Source organism: Molossus molossus, unplaced genomic scaffold (genome assembly GCF_014108415.1).
Source record: "Molossus molossus isolate mMolMol1 unplaced genomic scaffold, mMolMol1.p scaffold_m16_p_1, whole genome shotgun sequence".
Lineage (NCBI taxonomy): Eukaryota > Metazoa > Chordata > Mammalia > Chiroptera > Molossidae > Molossus > Molossus molossus.
Window position 1 is genome coordinate 126,769,422 of NW_023425344.1, and position 19,941 is coordinate 126,789,362.

The following is a 19,941-nucleotide window of genomic DNA, read 5'->3' on the forward strand; positions in this document are numbered from 1 at the left end:
TAAGGAATGAGAGCTGGTTCATTGTTAGTGATTCAACTGTGATTCAGAAATTTTCCACTTCTCTTTCAAGCTTTTGAATCAGTTTAATTGAAGAGTGTCCTGAAATTGCAAGTTTTATTTGTAAGAGTTTTAAGCTGATAATGTGTAAGTAGAACAGAAATGCAGAAACAAATTGGATTCTGAGGTTGATAAAATGTTCAACTCCAATTTCAGTTTACTATTTAATTTATTGAACTGCCCCATTGTTTTCTTTGATTGTCTTTTTAATTTTTTTCATCCTCACCGAGGTTATTTTTCCATTTATCTTTAGATAGAGGGAAAGGGGAGTGGGGGGAGAAAGAGAAAGGGAGAGAAAGAAACATGGATGTGTGAAAGAACAACTAACACCCATTCTCCTGAAACTATTTAAAAAAATTCAAGAAGAAGGAAGACTTCCAAACTTGTTTTATGAGGGCAGCATAATTATAATTCCAAAACCGAAAAAGCCACTACAAAGAAAGAAAACTACAGATCAGTATCCCTGATGAATATAGATGTGAAAATCCTGAACAAAATACTAGCAAATCAGATCCAGCAATACATCAAAAAAATTATTCAACATGACCAAGTGGGATTCATCCCAGGGATGCAAGGATGGTACAATATTCGCAATTCAATAAATGTGATACACCACATAAACAAAATGCTGAAAAAGAATTCGACAAATCCAACACTCATTTCTGATAATAATGCTCAGCAATCTGGGAATAGAGGGATGGATCATATCTCAATATAGTAAAGGCCATGTATGAAAGACCTACAGCCAACATCCTACTCAATGGGCAAAAACTAAAACCATTTCCCTTAAGAACAGGAACAAGACAGGGATGTCTACTTTCGCCACTCTTATTAAACATTGTACTGGAAGTCTTTGCCACAGCAGTCAGACATGAAGAAAAAATAAAAGGGATTCAAATTAGAAAAGAGGAAGTGAAACTGTCATTATTTGCAGATGACATAATATTATACATAGAAAACCCTAAAGACTCCATCAAATATCTACTAGACTTAATAAATGAATTTGGCAAAGAAGCAGGACACAAAATTAACATCAAGAAATTGATGGTATTCTTATACACCAATGATAAACTCACAGAAAGAGAAACTAAAAAAACAATCCCATTTACCATTGCGGCAAAAAAATTAAGATACCTAGGAATAAACTTAACCAAATAAATAAAGGTCCTATTTGCAGAAAACTACAGATCATTGAAAAAAGAAGTAGAGGAAGATATAAAAAAGTGGAAGCACATGCCCTGTTCATGGATTGGAAGAATTAACATCATTGAAATGTCCATATTACCCAAAGCAATCTGTAGATTCAATGCATTCCGCATCAAAATACCAACTGCATACTTCACAGAAGTAGAATAAGTACTTTAAAAGTTCATATGGAACCAAAAAGACCTCGAATAGCCACAGCAATCTTGACAAAGAAGAACAAAATTGGAGGGATCACATTACCAGATTTCAGGTTATACTACAAAGTGACTGTAGTCAAAACAGCCTGGTACTGGTAGAAGATCCGGCATATAGACCAGTGGAACGAAGAGAGAACCCAGAAATGGACCCACGGCAATATGCTCAATTAATATTTGACAAAGTTGGCAAGAGCATACAGTGGAGTAACGACAGCCTCTGTAATAAATGGTGTTGGGAAAATTGGACAGCAACATGCAGAAAAATGAAACTACACCATCCATTTACACCCTACACAAGAATAAACTCAAAATGGATAAAAGACTTAAATGTTACTCATGGATCCATAAAAATCCTAGAAGAAACTGTAGGCAACAAAATTTCAGACATCATGCGCAGCAGAATTTTCACTGATACATCCCCTAAGACAGTAGAAACAAAGGAGAAAATGAACACATGGGACTACATCAAACTCAAAAGGTTCTGCACAGCAAAAGTTAAAATCACCAAAACGGAAAGGCTACCCAATGTATGGGACAGCATAATTGCCAATGATATATCAGATAAGGGTTAATTTCCAATATATATAGAGTGCTCATACATCTGAACAAAAGGAAGACAACCCAATTAAAAAAGGGCCAAGGAACTAAATATACATCTCTCCAAACAGGACATACAAATGACTAAGAGACATATGAAGAAATGCTCAATATCACTAATCATCAGAGAGATGAAAATTAAAACAACGAAGTATCACCTCAAATCTGACAGAATGGCCGCCATCAACAAATCATCAAACAACAAGTGTTGGTGAGGGTGTGGAGAAAAGGGGACTCTAGTGCACTGCTGGCGGGAATGCAGACTGGTGCAGCCACTATGGAAAACACTATGGTGTTACCTCAAAAAATTAAAAATTGAACTTCATTTGATCCAGTGATCCCACTTCTAGGAATATACCCTAAGAAGCCTGAAACACCAATCAGAAAGAATATATGTACCCCCATGTTCATAGCAGCACTATTTACAATAGTTAAGATCTGGAAAGAGCCCAAGTGTCCATCAGTAGACGAATGGATACAAAAGCTGTGGTACATATACACAATGGAGTACTACGCAGCAGTAAGAAAGAAAGATCTCTTATCCTTTGAGATTACATGGAGGGACCTGGAAAATATCATCCTAAGTGAAACAAGCCAAACAGAGAAAGACAAGTATCATATGATCTCACTTATTTGTGGAATATAATGAACATAACAGTCTGAGGAATGGGGTAGTAGTCCCAGAGACGTGGAAGTAGAGTACAGACTGACAATCCCAAGAAGAGGTGGTGGTGGGGGAGAGATAAACCATAGAACTTATATGCATGTATGCATGAACAATAGACATGGACAACGAAGCTGGGGACAGGGCAGGGAGGGAGGGGGAAGAGGGAATCAGTGGGGGGGAAAAGGAGACACATCTGTAACAAAAATTAATTAATTACAAAAACAAAACAAAAAACAAACGAAAAAAAAATGGGCAGAGGAGCTAAATAGACACCTTTCCAAATAGGACATACAAATGGCAAAGAGACATATGAAGAAAAAGAAGTATGGATGTGTGAGAGAGACACATTGACTGGTTGCCTCCTACATGACCCAATCAGGGCTGGGGACTGAACTGCAATCAAGGTACATGACCTTGATGGAATTCCATGTTTGATTCTGGCTCCAGTTGGGGTTGTGTTTGTGGCAACCAGTCAATGTGTCTCTCTCACATACATGTTTCTCTCTCTCTCTCTCTCTCTCTCTTTCTCCCCACCTTCCCTTCCTCCCTCCCACTCTATCTGAAGATAAATGGAAAAATATCCTCTGGTGAGGATTAAAAAAATAAAAAAGAAAGAAATTGAATACTTGACTCTTCAGTCCACAGGCTGAAGCTCCAACCACTGAGCAAAACCAGCCAGAGCATCTTTGATTGTCTTTTTAATAAGAAATGATACTACAATCTAAATTAAAAGGCAAATTTATGCTAATGTTGATTTTAGTTAGTTTTTCTGTGAAGGTTCTATGAAAGATTTTGTTTGCAAAGTGGGTTCCCCTCCTGCATCAGACAGTGAAATGGAGGAAAAGAGAAAACTTTTGTTTTACAATTTACAGGACCTATGAGAAAGCCTTAGGGGAGTGGTAGCCAGGTAAAACTATAAAGAAGGCTAGGCTTGTGGTTGACCTTAAATATTTCCCTGGCCTTAAGGTACCCTATGATTGAGTATAGAGGGAAAGGTGTATGTGGCTCGATGTGTTAGAAAGTGAATGCCTCTGCTAGACAGAATGTTGAGTTAGGTAGAAAATGATGCAGTCGTAGGCATGAAGAATTTCTGTTTTGAGATCCAATTTTGGAAATGGTCAGTCAGGGAGATAACATAGCTAAAAAGACATTTGAAGTTTTGGAATGTCATTTGTTTTGAAATGGCTCATCTTTTTATTGATTTAAACATACATTTTGTTTATTTTGTGTCTATTATTTTTTGGGTCTATTTTCTTTTAAAATGGGCTCATTGGTATTTTTACCAGAGTGCTATTCTTCCTTTTCTGAGATGTTACTTTCTATTTCTACACTGTTCTCACATGCTGGCCTCACTGGTACAAGATGTCACTAAGAGTTGAGAAAAGCTAATTTTAGTGGGTTGGAAAAGGAAAGTATATAAATTTTTAAAGGAAGCACTGGATTTTCAGACAAAGCGAAAAATACCTAAAGAGTTTGGACATTTATTAGGAGGTCTTGGTCAAAAGGCTTTGGATTTTATTCAGGTTCTTTGTTTATAGGTCACTGTTAGTGAGTCATCATTTATTGCTTAATAAACAAATAAAATTGTTTGTCAAGGCCTTAACATTTTAAAATAAAGATTAAGAAGTCTGAATTTCAGAGGAAGTGATAGAGGAGTTGTGTTTTTTTTTTTTTTTTTCTTTGAAAGCCTTAGGGTTAGGGTTTTATACAAAGGTCATAGGTTTGAGGATCCTTAGTTGTTATACTAATATGATTTTTGCAGCAAAATACAGGTGAGTACCAGTATTGAGAGAGAGGCCACAGATAGCTAAAACTTCAAAATGTTTTTCTTTTAATAAAAATTTCAAACTAAATTGCATTTCTTTTCACTTTTACCTCTCACAGTTTTGCCCAAAACTAAGAAGTAAAAAAATTTTAAAGATATCATTTTGATTTCTTCTGGCTCCTGCATCCTTGGAATATAGCCCTGTGTGTTTTGAGGGTAGCTATCTCTTTTATGTGTTCAGGTGTATAAAACCAGTGCTACTCCCCTTCCCTGTGTGTGCTCAGCTTTCAGTGTGTGAAACAATTAGTTGGTTGTCTATAGGGCCAAATTACTAGGTTATTGATAAAATTGAAATGTGCTTTAGAAAACTTTATTTTAAAAAATTATAAGCCTAGCTGGTGTGGCTCAGTGGTTGAGCATCGACCCATGCACCAAGAGGTCACTGGCTCGAATCTGGTCAGGGCACATGCCCAGGTTGTGGACCCGATCCTCAGTGGGGGCATTCAGGAGGCGGCCAACCGATGTTCTCTCTCATCAGCATTTCTATCTCTCTCTCTCTCCCTCTTTCTCTAACATCAATAAAGGAAAAAAAAATTATGTAAAAATGTCAATTGGTATTAAAATGTTCTAAATATATGTTTGATATTTTGAGTATGATTTAAGGAAATAAATAATTTGGGTACCATTTGATAATCTGAGTGTAAATGCAATTGTTCTTAATTAGTTTTGTACCCTTGAACAATACACTTTTGTTTTTTGGGAGGCTTTTACTCTGATTTTCTTTGAACTTAGTTTTTAATTTCCTTTTCTCCATCTTCTGACTACTGATTGCCAGAGAGCTCGATATTCTCAAATTTGCAATCCCCAGAGCTTCAGCTCTTATTAAGTCTTCCTCAGAGCCAGTTCTGAAACAATACCCTAGAGGGTCCTGCCCCTTCCTCTGAGAGAAATTAGTCCTCTGTCCGAGGCAGTGGAACAAAAGGATGGAGAGGTATTGGGCTTGAATGACTTGTATTGGTTGGCTCAAGATATCAGAAGCACTGTTTCAAAGAGGAAACAGTTTTTAAAAGAGGAAGAACATAGTTTTCTTTCCTCCAGTATATAGTTCTTTGCCTCTGAAAGCTAGACCCAGTATGCAAACATACACATACGGATATGTGTGAGTAGGCATAATTTCACTTTTCTGTGTTTATAAGCATTTCTTATAAGGATGGCCTCGCAATATATTCTTAGCGATTGGTGTAGTTTCAGTAAGTTGTCTAAATTCATTCATAAAAGAGTCTGCTGATCAGTGGAGCTTGGCATTAGTAGTCTGCAGCTTGTGATGTAACATAAAGCAATTTAAAATAAAGATTAACAAAGCTTTTAGAAGAAGATACAAAGTGATTTTTGCACAGTGACCTGAAATGGTTTCCTCCATAAACTCAGAAACTTGGAAGCTGATCCCAGAGAATATTGTACCAAAAACTATTTTCAAACCTTTTTTCTTCTACAGGAAATGAATTTGTTTGCCCTTTTCCTGTGGTGCCATATTGTCTGAATTTTCTTTCTGTTCTTGTAATAGCCAGTAAAAATAAGGCCACCCATTTGCTAATTCTCTGGATGCTTGTGGTGCTATGTTGTGGGTTTGAATAATTATGATTAATTGTAAGCTAGACCATGTGCATTTCAGAGAGTAGTTCATAATTAAATATAAGTTAATGATTTTAATGTTGTGCTGTTGATACGTATTTATGATACATAGCTCTGTTGTTTCTACAAGATATACTCTGAACTCAGATTTTAAGTCATAAAAATGTTTTTGGACTGTTTTGTAATGAAAATGAGGTGTGTGTATGTATGTATTTCACAGACTAGATCTAAGAAAGGTGAAAACTCCAAGCTGAATGAGAGAGAAGGCAGGTGGTCAATAGCAGGCCGGCACACACAGTTTAGTCAGGTGCATGCTGGCTTTCTTGTGTATTGTTCACTTGTATTTGTATTTTTTTATAAACGTGCAAAAAACAAATTTATGCTAATGATTTAAAATACTTGCAGTGATTGATCAGTTGTGGGTTGGTTTTGAGCTTATCTTTAAATTCAGAAAAAATGTTTTGTGTGTTAAACTTTATTTTTTTTATCTTATTTATTTGTTTGTTTGTTTGTTTGTTTATTTGTTTATTTTTATCCTTACCTGAGGACACCTTTCCATTTTGTTGTTCAGATAGAGTGTGTGTGGGGGGGAGAGAAACATCGACGTGATAGGGACACGTCGAGTGGCTGCCATCCGCACGACCCAACCAGGGCCGGGGACAAACTGCAACCGAGGTACATGCCCTTAGCGGGAACTGAACCCGGGTCTCTTGGGACCGCAGGCCAACACTCTAACCGCTGACCCAAACCGACCAGGGCTGTGTGTTAAACTTTAAGTATGAATATTTATTAAAGTTCATACTGTAAGTATCTTCGGTTGATTTATTGTCACTTATGTGGGTTTAGGTTTTGTGTCGTTGCTTTTAGAATTAAATACATTAATTTAAAAGTCATTGCATTAACTTTTATTGACAACTGATTACTACTGTTTTTTTTTTTTTTTCATCCTTACCCGAGGACACCCTTTCATTTTTTGTTCAGACAGAGTGGGACAGAGAGAGAGAGAGAAATATCGACGTGAAAGGGACACATCAGGTGGCCGCCCCCCATACTACCCAACCAGGGCCGGGGACACACTGCAGTCTAGGCACACGCACCCCCAGCGAGGACTGAACCTGGGCCCCTCTGGCTCACAGGCTGACGCTCCAACCGCTGAGCCAAACCGGCCAGGACTGATTATTATTTTTTTACTTGATTGACTGATCAAGTGCTTCAGTGTCTCTCCTTCAGTTGTTTTCCAGCACACAACTGCTCAGACATTTCACTGGCAAATAACTTGTATCCTATGCTCTTCTTTTTTCTAGAATGAGAATGATACCCACCTAGAAGTGTTGCCACGATGACTAGCAATAATAATTTTTTATTAATAATAGAAATAAGTAATAATAATTTGAGTAATGTCCAGTACTAGACATTAGAATTAAGAAGTTTTCTGCATCCATTATCTCATGAAATGTTGCTACTGCCCTTTGGGGTAGGAATTGTTGCCTCAGTTTTCCAGAGCAGGGCATTAATCATCAAAGTTTCCCTTGGCTTGACCAAGGTTTTCACATAGCTCCTGGAAGCTGACTTAGAACAATGCATAGAGAGCACTTAGCATAGGGCCTCTCACATTATTTTCATTGTTACAAATCCATATTACTCATTTGAATATGCCTAAGGAGCTGAAAAGTGATTTTTTTTAACATTACATTTCTATGCTTTTTTCCACCTGAGGAATTTTTTCCATTTTTTGTTCAGATAGAGTGGGAGAAAGAGAGAGGAAGAGAGAGAAACATTGATGTGAAAGGGACACATCAAATGGCTGCCTCCCATACAACCCAACCAGGGCCAGGGACAAACTGCAACCGAGGTACATGCCCTTAGCAGGAACCGAACCTGGGTCTCTCCGGACTGCAGGCCGACGCTTTAACTGCTGAGCCAAACTGGCCAGGGCTACATTTCTGTGCTTTTTAGAAAAATCATGGTTGTCCTCTTCCTAAGGGAAAATTTCTCTCAGACTAATAGGGAGAATATGGATTTAAGTAAGGATATTAGGGTATATTTGTAAAAGGATTTTGTATGTTAAATTGGTTTTTAATTTTATATTTTAATGTATTTTAAACATAGCTTTAGAACACTTGGGCATATACATACAATTACATACACATGTTTCTAGCTTATACCCTTGTTCATAAATGTAAACTATATTTGTACTACTTTATTCTAAATGTTAGGCATTAAATTTATTTTCCATCTTTGTGTACATGGATTAAAAAAATAAATTTTATCAGTTTTTAGAAGCTCCTCCCACAATTACACTATGAAAATCTGTGTATGAAACCTCAGGAGTGGTGGGATTCTTGTGGCCTAGGATCCAGATTTCATTCAGAACCTTCTATAATTTTATTCTGATTTACCATTTTAGAAGTTCATAAAGAAGAAATTCGGAAAATGGTATTAATCTTGTGATTTACCAAGTTAATTTTTCTGGTCATACCGTCACTGGTGAAGAGGTTCTTGTTTCCCCTCAAGACAGAAACCAGGAGAGGAGGCAAAACAGATTCAGAAGGAGAGGTTTACTGACAACAAGGTGGAAAAACGGACAAAGGGAGGGAGCTTGATGCATCAAGGGTGCACACACCGACAGAGAGAGTATGGCTCCTGGAACTAGGGCTGGGTCTGGCTATATAGATCTGGGAGAGGCTTAAAAAATAACTGAAGAGCATTCCCATTCATTTAAGAGAGGCTCAGCCTGTCTCAATATTTGAAATGAAATTTGAAAAGACACTAGGAAAACCTAGAATTTTACTCCCTTATGTTTCTTTTCCTTGCCTTACTCAGGACATGAGTACTCTATGCTCCTTTTCACGGTGTGGTTTTTCATAAGTTCTGCCTTTTAGTTTTCTTCAGATAATGCCTCTATTATATGGGTTATGCTTTCTTGTAAAATGTTTTTATTTCTGGAAATTTTTCACATTTTTATTTTGAAGACTACAGTTATTTAATAGTAAACTAGCTTAGCTGTTAGGCAAGATTGTTTTTAAAATGTCTACTCTAAGGTACAAAACTGTGATGGAAAACTTATGTTTTATAAGTAATTAGTAAACATAGAATATCTCTGAAAACATAATCAGTGTTCCCAATCACAACAGATTTTTTTTAATGCAAGCATTAAAGCATTATGAATGTAGGAATAAATCGGTCTTTACTCAGCCTAATTTAGAATCATGATTTTCTTCCATTTTTAGGAATGAGTTTGTCAGGCATCATAAAAGTAGATTGATTTCAGCTCTCTTAAATTGTTGAAGGACTAGAATGTTTTTAGCAACTAGTTCTTTTTTTAAAAGAGAAAAGAAAACCACACTTTTTTATTTTTTTTCCTGCCATTGCATGAAGGTATTTCGCTGGGTGCTGCTTGCTCTAAAATCATGGAAGAGCTGGGAATTTCCAAGTTTACTATCAACACACACATTGTAAATATAAATGAACTATGGGTCTTTTCTAATTGTTCTGTTGGATAGCACACTTTATAATATTTAGAGTTATTCATATACAGTGCTCAGCAATTTAATTTTACTCAGAATCAATAAAGATTATGAACTGGAACAAAACACAGTGCCACCACAAACACTGTCCAAAAAATAACTCTTAACATGCCTAGCATATTCTAGGAATTCCACAGATATTATTTAATCAGTGAACATAGTTCATCCATGAACATACTGATTCTTTAGAATTTTCCTCCTATTCATTCTTTGTACAGACATGCTTTTCCCCCCTTTGATGATGTAGTACTTTTTGATTTATTTGAGAATTTCCCCAGATGTCCTCTTAAGGCTGAATTTTGGTTAATATTGTCTGCATAATGATTTAGTTGTTTGAAGAGTGTCCTGTTCCCACAATGCCAGACCAGTTTATGATGAGTACTGCCCTTTTCTGTTGTTTTTCTAGCTGTGACACAATCTGGCATGTATAGCAGGTAAGTGGATGGAAGAGTTTGAAAAGTAGCCAGTGAGACAAACCAGAATCTTACTTAGGACTGGCCTCATATTTGCAAGGCACAGTACAAAGTTAATGTGCAGGGCTCTTTGTTCATAAATCAAGAATTTCAAGACATGACCACAGAGCTTAAACCAAGTGCGAGGCTCTGTGCTAGTGCACATGGATGACTTGCACCCTGCTCCTACTATCAAACACCCATGATTCTCCCAGAGCTTTGATTCTAGTGCCTGGGAGTAGAGCACAGTGGGGTTGACTTAACTCTGTCCATTCTGTTTTTGATTGGAGTTTTCCTTGCTAGTTAACCCCTGGCCCTCCCACTGAGTTAAGAATGAGCTCTGAGGTGGGTGCCAAGGGATGCACATAGAAATGTCTGATAGGTGCACTAAGATGAATGTACCTTTTCTTCCCTTTTCTCATTACATTTGGAATAGACAAGGATTATAATGTGTGATACCACCTAGGGTCAGTGCTGTTTAGAATTTGTGATTTCTATTCATACTGTTCTCCCTCCCAGTATCCCAGGAAGTTAGTTAATTATTCAACTGCTCTTTTAGCTGTTACACATTAAGAATTCCTGTTGTTGGCACAAAATCTATCACATAAGCCTCATCTTGGGAATGCTCTCATCTTTTTTATTTCTGATTTAACTCTGAAATTGGTGTCGATTTTAGCACATTTGTGTATTCCCTGGAGGATTGTTTGCAGATATAAGTTACACGTTTTGTGAATTTATCTGTAAGATGATGAAAGTTTTATGGTTATAATGTATCAGAAGTAATGACGGTGTGGGTGGAATGGAGTGAAGCTCTTTTCAATTTGAAATCTATAAAAGGCAAAGAATTTGGTGCTCCCTTCTGAGAAACTTAGATTGGCCCCTAAACATTAAGCTTTGTGCCATAGTACACTTCTCAAGTTTGCCCATCATCTTAGAAATAATGCATGTATCTAAAAATCTGGACAACTCCTTACATGTCCCAGCTGTGGTAGGGCTGTCCTGTTGACACTCTTAACTTTTATAGAAGTAGCTTCTCTACCCGTTAAGACCCATGAAAAACCAACCATTCAAGAGAAGTCCTGGAAAATCAAGCTAACAGAATGCTAACTTGATGAATGGAATTAGATCAGGTATATTTTCTCCACTTCCAGTCTCCTCCTCCTCCTGCCCACCCTCCTCCTTTCTCTTGGTCACTCTGCATACATTTGAGGCACCCATGCTCCTATATTGTTTTCCCCTTCCACTCCAAGCATATACCTTTTAGACACCTGTCCACATATGTATAGATACATAATTTCTCCTATGAAAACTGGCAAGAGGAACAAGAATTTACTTGCATTTGTTGATTGGTTAGTTTCATAACTCTCACAGAGGTGTATTTCATTTGAGCAAGTGTCTTTTGCTTTTGGGGCTATCTTTGTGAAATAAAGAAATTGACCCTTTTGATTTCATAGTAGCAGTTTTTTTTGGAAAACCAGATGGTTTTTGAATTTCTCGTTCTTGAAGGTGTCTGGGAGTAAACACACCTTTGACTATTACCACCCTTCTGCCGGATTTGGGTGTAAAGGAAATAGGGGCCCATTACCCTCCTATAACATACCTTCTACTTGTCTTTCATTGAACTGAAAGCAGTGGCCTAAATCAATATAGCATCTATGGCCAGCCTTTCTCTTTTTCCCATGATTCGACTTGTATATTTTATGCTCACTTTGTATTTTGTTTTTCTGTATATTTATGGTTTTTGTATATTTTTATGTTTCCCTCCTTTCTTACCCCCTCTCCCTCTACTTTCTCTCAGATATGCTGGGATGGATGTTACCGCCTCATATACTATTATATACCTCTGGTTAGGAAGTTTTTTGCAAAGAAATTAGTTGTTGAGATCCTTCCTCTATGTTAATTGCTTTGATACTTGAGGTTCCTTTTTAAGTTTTTAACTCTGATTCCTTTGGAATCTCCTTTCCTCCATACACAGGTGAATTCTCCATCCTGAACTGTGTATTTACTTTTCAGTGTGTTTCTTTACTATTTGCCTCATTTTGGAGGGAAACAGGCAGAAGGGAGAATCTTTGAGATTAAACCCAGGCACATTAATTTTGTGATTGGGCAAAGAGGCTCTTGGAATGTGTCAAGTCTTTCCTGCCAAGGGCAAGATGCCATCAAGGATGAACTGTTAAGGGAAACAAGGATGCAATTTATTAACATCAGAGCTGCAAAAGCACTATGCAGGTGGCCCTTTCTAATTTAAAATTTCCAGCCCACCAAGGCGTCATTACTTCACTGACAAGCTGCCAGCAAAGAGTCATTTTCAAAATATAACATTTATTTTTCTGATCTACTATCTCAGGTCCTATATCTTCTGCACAATTTTAATAGCCATTTGCTATGCTATACTTGCCTATACTTACTTCTTTCCATTAATCTCTCTCCACCAAACTGTCTGTCACATTGAGGGATATGACATTGTGAAATTTAAAAACCACAGCACTAGTATTTGTCAACTCATTTTAACTACAGCTAACCATTTTTAAGTACTAATGATCTGGGATGCATATTTTGCATGTTTTGAACCTTAGTTTTACTTTCTGTTCATCAAGGATATATATAGGCAGTAGAGAAGTCCTTCAAAAAATCAAAGTGTATGTACAGTGAAGGATTAAAGAGTTTTTATGTGTTTATAAACCCATGAAACTGCTTGCCCAGATTAAGATATAGAACATCTCCTATGCCCCAGAAGGCTCCTGTGCCCATTTTGCCAATGGGCAGTTAATACCCCTATTCTTATCATCATTTCCTTTTCTTGAACTTAACAGTAATGGTATAAAATATTATATTCTCTCTTATTTCTGACTTCATGAGCTCATTACTATGTCTGTGAGATTTATCTGTGTGTTTGGATATAGTAGCAGTGATCTTGTGTAGTATTCTGTTGTGTGATCATGCTACAACTTTCTTATTCATTCTAGTGCTGATGAACATTTGGATGGTTTCCAGAATGGGGCTATATCCAGTCAGTGTTGTACCTAATATATTTTGACACCAGTATGGATTGTTTTTTACTCCATCCTACTGTTCAACAAAATTAGTTTCATTAATAATTATGACATGAATCACATAATAACAACTACCAGCAAAGAGATACAGTGTAAGTTTTTCTTCAGTGAATCTCCAGTGTTTAATCATGTTAGGTAAAAAAAAAAAAAAAAAATACAATGGGGAAAAAGAAATTGATGAGTAGTGTTTAGAATGTTTAATTTTTTTCCCTGTAAAGCAAACAAAATATTGATCGGTTACAGTAATGAATAACAGCATTGTAGTTTCTGTTTTTGAACCTTCTCCAATTTGATCAGTGACTTTGTGAAAATTTATGTCATACGCCATATTTGTCACTGTATCTTTGTGTATAGTTTTAAAAAAAGGACATTTTTAATTTTGAAAATTTTGTTTTGTGTAAAGCGACAACTTCTGTATAAATAACTGGTTAGAAAAAGTCTTGAGGATAAGTTTGGCAGAGAGTCATAAAAATCCCATTTCATAATAAATTATAAAAATTGCAGCGTCTTTGTTTCTTTGGGAATTATTTTTATGAGTTTCAAATGATATCCTTCCTCACACCTGAAAAATTTTAAGCAGAAAAAAAGAAAAAGTCCAAAAGCCGACATGGAATGATGGAATTAAAATAACTCAAGTTGTATTTCTTCATTATTGCAACCACTCTATCATTTTTTATTTTATTTTAAATCTACTGTCTGACTGAAGGAACATGTGCTACTACAGGGATTGCAGAAACAAACTGTACCTAGTGCAAGCTTGAATTAAATGAGAAACTTACTTGAAAGGAATATTTGTAGGTGGGGTTACTTGTGGTGGTGGGCCATAGGCAGAGGGCACCTTCATAACTGTAGTTCTCTGAGTTAACCTCTGTGAAAAACAATGTTGACTAAAGCATAAGCAATAAAAATATCTTAATTTGAATTTTAAGTTAAAATTAAAACTTGACAGTAACCATAACAATTATTTAAAACTTTGATCAAGAAAAGGATCCTGCACGGCTGGTGTGGCTCAGTGGATCGAGTGTCATCCCATGGACTGAGAGGTCCCAATTTGATTCCCGGGCTTCGTCCCTAATAGGGGGTGTGCAGGAGGCAGCTGATTAATGTTTCTCTCTCACATCGATGTTTCTCTCTCTCTCTCCCTTCGTCTAGCTCTAAAAAAATCAATAAATACATATTAAAAATAATTATTATTATAAAGAAAAGAAAAGGATCCTTTTGGGCTTTCTCATTGACATTGTTTGAAATGACTAGTACATGGTGACAATAAAAAGGAGCCTAACTTTTAGTCTTTTTATTTTTTTAAATTGTTTTCAGATTTTATTCAGTCTAATTTTATTGCCTGTACCTGGGTAGACCACCCCAGAATCCTCTACCTTACCCTTGATTCAGGCTGCCTGCTATTCTGAATGCATCTCCTGTGAGCTTTCTGGTGCACGTCTGCTGGTGGACATGTGGCTGTTTTTTTATTTGTTTGTTTTTCTCCTCACAACCCCCAATACTTGACACTGCTTTTTCATTTTAGATGTTCCACATATTTTCTGTTAATAACAAGTTTTTCTCCTTGTTGCCAGTGGAAATAGGGCTCTTCCAAGGAGTCACAAGAAAAGCATTTTGGGGACCCACACATACGAGGATGAGATGTAGTGGTAAGATTTATTGAAGCTAGAGCAAACACAAAGGACGGTCCCCAGGTGTCTGGTATCTCCCTTGTCCTTACCATAAGCCCAGGAGGACCTGAGCCCAGAGTTTCTTTGATATTTTCTGAGTATAGGCAAGGCATTGAAAGTTTTTGTAGTTCAGTTCAGTTCATGCCAGAGCTTAATCCAGCTCAGTTTCTGTCCCTGTCAGCCTAGCTTAGTCTCTGTTCCTGCCTGCGCTCCTGCTGGTGCTGAGCTGCGCCACCCAGGTTTACGCTTCTCAACCTTGCTTGGAGCTTTGTGGCTGCTACAGAGAGACTGTGCGTGAATGAATGGGCAAACTCATGCTATTGACTGGCCTTTGTTAAGCTTTGATTATATTACCTCGGGCTTGGGAGAGAGCAGGCTTTCTTTCAGACTAACCAGTCTATGTCCTGATTCTTCCCGGGCTTGTGCTGGGTGTTCCCGCCATCTAATCTCTTTTCTAGATCTTCAGGGGTTTCATGCCTTCATCCCATCTTGAAAGGGACAGGAGAGCATATTGGAGAACTAATCATAATGGGGTGCTAGCCATAGTTATAAAAAACATTAAACATCCTTGCTCTGTTAATCATAATTGCTTTATTGTGATTAAAGAAAACCCATCCTGACCTGGCTGGATGCTGTACCGCCTGGGAGTTTAACTCCAGAGTGCTCTCCATTTTTCTTACCAGAGAGCTGTCCCTCTCCCCCATCATGGAAAGACTAACAACCTTGGAGTCTCGGAGGTGGTGTACCAGAGAAAGCCAACATTCCCCAGCTCCCATTATTTCACCATGCCAGTAATATAAACTGTTTTACTCATTGCGGCTATTCCCTTTGCCTACTTCCCCATGTAATGCCCAATATAAGTGACTGGCTGTGGGGGGAGTGGAGAGCTCTTCCATACTGCCAGCAATGTTGGAATAAGTTCATATATGATTCAACTTTGTCTCTGCTTAATTGGCTCAAGTAGTGATTGGCAGCCTGGACCCATTTGTTTCAATCTGATCCTTCCCTTCATGGTTACCATTTTGGTTCCTGTTGCACTTGCCTTAAAGTTTTGCTGTGTCATGTGATTTCTACTGAGCATATGTTTACGTCCCCCTGTGCCTTCTGGTTTCTGAGGTGCAGGTGCTTAGCAAAGGAATTTCCCCTTTACTGGTTCTTCTTCCTCTCTGTAATCTGCAGGGAAGGGACCTTTTGTTCCCTGGGGAGCTTTTTCCTGCCCACTGGGGGATTGCTAGGGGATTCAGTTCCTTCAGCCGAGGTTTCAGCAGTCCCCTGGGGAGCTGTGAATGTTATAGCTTTCTAGTAAATCAGACCCAATGTCTGATTCACTCCCTAGTTTATTAGGCTTAATGTCTGGTTCCATTTGCTCCCTTCCTTTATTTATAACTAACTAGCTTCTTCATTTTCATAACTTTCCTAACATCTTCATTTCCAATCCTTATACCTTATATTTCTTCTTCAGGTCTATTCCACTGGCTAAGACCTTAGCATAATGTTTAATACAAGTGATGGTAGTGAGTGTGCTTTGTTCATGAACCCTGGGGGAAGTGTTCTGTCTCTCACCATGAAAAACAAAGGCTTTTTTGTGTGGATACCATTTATCAGATTAAAGAAGTTTCAAGAAAGCCTGATTTTTAAAAAAATTAATTACAGCACAGTAAAATTAAAAAATGGTTTTATTGTGTTTTCATGATGTAGTGGAAAAAGAATGTGCTTCAAAGTATTGTAGACTTCAGCTTGAATTTTGGCCTTACTCTCTGTGATCTTAATTTTTGTAGCTGTAAACTAGAAAAGTAATACTGCATAAAGCTATTAAAATTATTGAAGTAAAATTAGATAATCTGTATACTGTGTACCTAATACGTGCTTGATATAGAGATGCATTCAATAACTATTCTATATCCTTCACCGTTGGTTATTTCTTCCTAACATTAAAGTTTATTTTTAGATAGACTTGGTTGATACAAACACTTGAAGATAACAACTCATATTCCTAGTATGAGGTATTTCTTGAGATTTAGTGGGGTTAGGTTTTACAATTCCATACTGGCATTCTAGATTTTAGTTACAAATACCTGTTCTGGCATAGTCTGCCAGTGAGTGGAAGTGAACTGATGATGCACATTTTGTGAATTTATATCTCTATTTAGTTTAATAAGTAACAGAGACTGAGTGACCACTGGCATTTTGGATCATGCAGTGTTCTGTGGAATGAGATCTGGCCTAAGTGAAGGTTAGCTATCATTTGTCTAGCTAATGTGTCAGACCTGAATGTGTAATGTTGAACAAGATAAGAGTTTTAGCATTTAGCAGGGAGTGATCAGAATGTAGTGATGATGACAACAATGGAGTATTTAATCCAGCTGTGTGTGGGTTCGGTTTTGTTTAGTGGGGAGAGAAACAGAGGAAGAAAATGACTCCTAAGTTGGTGTGTAGTTCTGGGCCAAAGTGGGTGGAGGGGCTGGTTGGGGTGTTAGGCAGGGCTGGACCCTGGAAGGCCTTTCTTCTAAGCTGTGCTGAGAAGCTTGGGCTTTCCATGTTAGGAATTTCGCGGGGGGTGTTTAGATTTGCAATTTTAGATCTGATGGCAGTCAAATTGTCCTCTTTATTAGAAGCTATTTGTTACTCTTAGTAACCATCAGGCTTTGATGGCTTGTGACCTCTGCCTTGGTTCATCACAGTTTTCAAATGTATTTGGTGCTGGGGTATAACCCAGTTTACTCCTGACGTCCTGGTGTAAATTGAAGTATACCTGACAATAGTTCAGTTTAATAATATTTAGGTAAAAGAGCCTCATTTTTGGACACTTTACTCTCCCTCACTTAAATTTTTGAAAATTTTCTCATTATCAAAATGTGCTCTGAAATCTTATAATGTAACATAAGTTGAATGTTCTATTTATTTTTACCTCTGAATACTGAAATATGTTATTCCAGGGTGGACAATTCTTTGTAATAAAGCTATAAGTTTAATTTCATACTGATATCTGGTGCCAATTTTATGTTCCAGTTTTTTATTTACATTATAATTCCAATTTTCCTATATTTGTAATGTCTGTTTTCATAATTATGTCTTATTGTTTTTCCTTTCAGTGGGCATTATTTATAAACCTTCATTCTGAAGGGACTTCTGAGATGCCTTCTTGTTCTTTAGAACATACTAGAATTTCTTTTTTGTTTCAGTCTTTAGTAAATTTTTGAATATGTGCATGATTAAATACATTCTGGAGTTCTTAACTAGGATTAGTTTTTGACTCTTGTAATCACTTTTGTAATTTTATTTTTTTTCCAAATATTGATTTTAGAGAGAGAGGAGGGGAGAGGGTAAAGGAGAGAGAGAAACATCCATCAGCTGCCTCCTGTAAGCCCCTTAACTGGGTGTTGTGCCCTTGAACCCTCAGTCCAGGCATGTGCCCTGACTGGGAATTGAATCTATGTCCTCTTGGTGCATGGGAAGGTGCTCAGTCAACTGAGCCACACCAGTTGGGCTGTAATAGTGAATGTCTTTGAAGTTTCCAAAAATGATTTCAGAGTTTGTGGGTTATGGTTTGATAGGTTCTTATAGAGATGGATGTGGGGGTCTGTAAGAAAGTCACCAAGTTAGAATTGTAACTAAACAAATAGTAATTGTCACCAAGGGCAAAAATTGGAATCATGTTTTCTTTCCAGAACAATTATTTAAGACTAATTGCTGCCTGAAAGTACAGTCAGTTTTCATGCTCATGGAGACAATGATTGCCCAGCTTGGCTCACTAGACAATAAGGGGACAGGGTAAGTCATGAAAGAGAATGCTATTCCTGGTCTCCATGCCAGTAGACTATGTTTTCTCCTCTCCATGTGTGTACCCCAGTTCACCCAACTCCATCTTCTCTACACACATAAAATTAGAATGTTCCTAGAATTATTTTATCTCAGAAGAAGTGTTTTTCCCTGGCCAGGTAGTTCAGTTGGTTATAGCATTGTCCTGAAATGCCAAGGTTGCCAGTTTGATCCTCGGTCAGGGCACCGATAAGAATAAACCAATGAACGCATAAGTAAGTGAAACAACAAATCAGTGTTCTCAACATCACTAATCATCAGAGCGATGCAAATTAAAACAACAAGGAGGTATCACCTCACACCTGTCAGAATGGTCACCATCAACAAATCATCAAACAACCAGTGTTGGCGAGGGTGTGGAGAAAAGGGGATTCTAGTACACTGCTGGTGGGAATGCAGACTGGTGCAGCAACTGTGGAAAACACTATGGTGTTACCTCAAAAAGTTAAAAATTGAATTGCCATTTTTATCCAGTGATCCCACTTCTAGGAATATACCCTAAGAAGCCTGAGACACCAATATGAAAGAGTATATGTACCCCCATTTTTATAGCAGCACTGTTTACAAAAGCTAAGATCTGGAAACAGCCCAAGTGTCCATCAGTAGACGAATGGATAAAAAAGCTGTGGTACAAATACACAATGGAGTACTATGCAGCTGTAAGAAAGAAAGATCTCGTATCCTTTGAGGCGACATGGAAGGACCTGGAAAGTATCATTCTAAGCGAAACAAACCAAGCAGAGAAAGACAAATATCACCTGATCTCACTTATTTGTGGAATATAATGAACATAACAGTCTGAGGAATTGGGTAGATCCAGAGATGTGGAAGTAGGGTACAGACTGACACCCCTCAGAAGAGGGAGTGGTGGGGGGAGAACTTACATGCATGTGCGCATAACCAATGGACAACAAAGCTGAGTATGGGTTGGGGTGGGGTGGGGAGGAGGGTGTGTCAATGGGGAAAAAAAGGGGGAAAGATCTGTAACAAAAATAATTAATAAAAAATTATGTATAAAAAAAAGAAATGATGTTTTAAATCATAGTAAAGTCAGAATTGTTATTCTAAACAGTTTGTCCTAAAACTTGTGGGAACAATTGTAAGAAAAAAAAAATGGTACTTTATATATATTATATAAATACAGTTGGCCCTCGTTTATCGCGGTTAATCAGTTCCAGACTCTACCGCAGTAAATGAATTTCTGCGAAGTAGGATTCTTTATTTATAAATTGAATATTTTCGCAGTTAGAACATAGAAAACCTGTTTACGACCTTCTAAATACATTTTTTAAACATTAT

General features: G+C 37.4%; 1 protein-coding gene across 8 annotated transcripts in view; it reads left to right on the top strand.

Moving 5' to 3' along the window:
- Window positions 1–19,941, top strand: part of PARD3 (par-3 family cell polarity regulator) — an 823,714-nt gene that overhangs the window by 204,604 nt on the left and 599,169 nt on the right. The gene's annotated exons all lie outside the window — the stretch shown is intronic.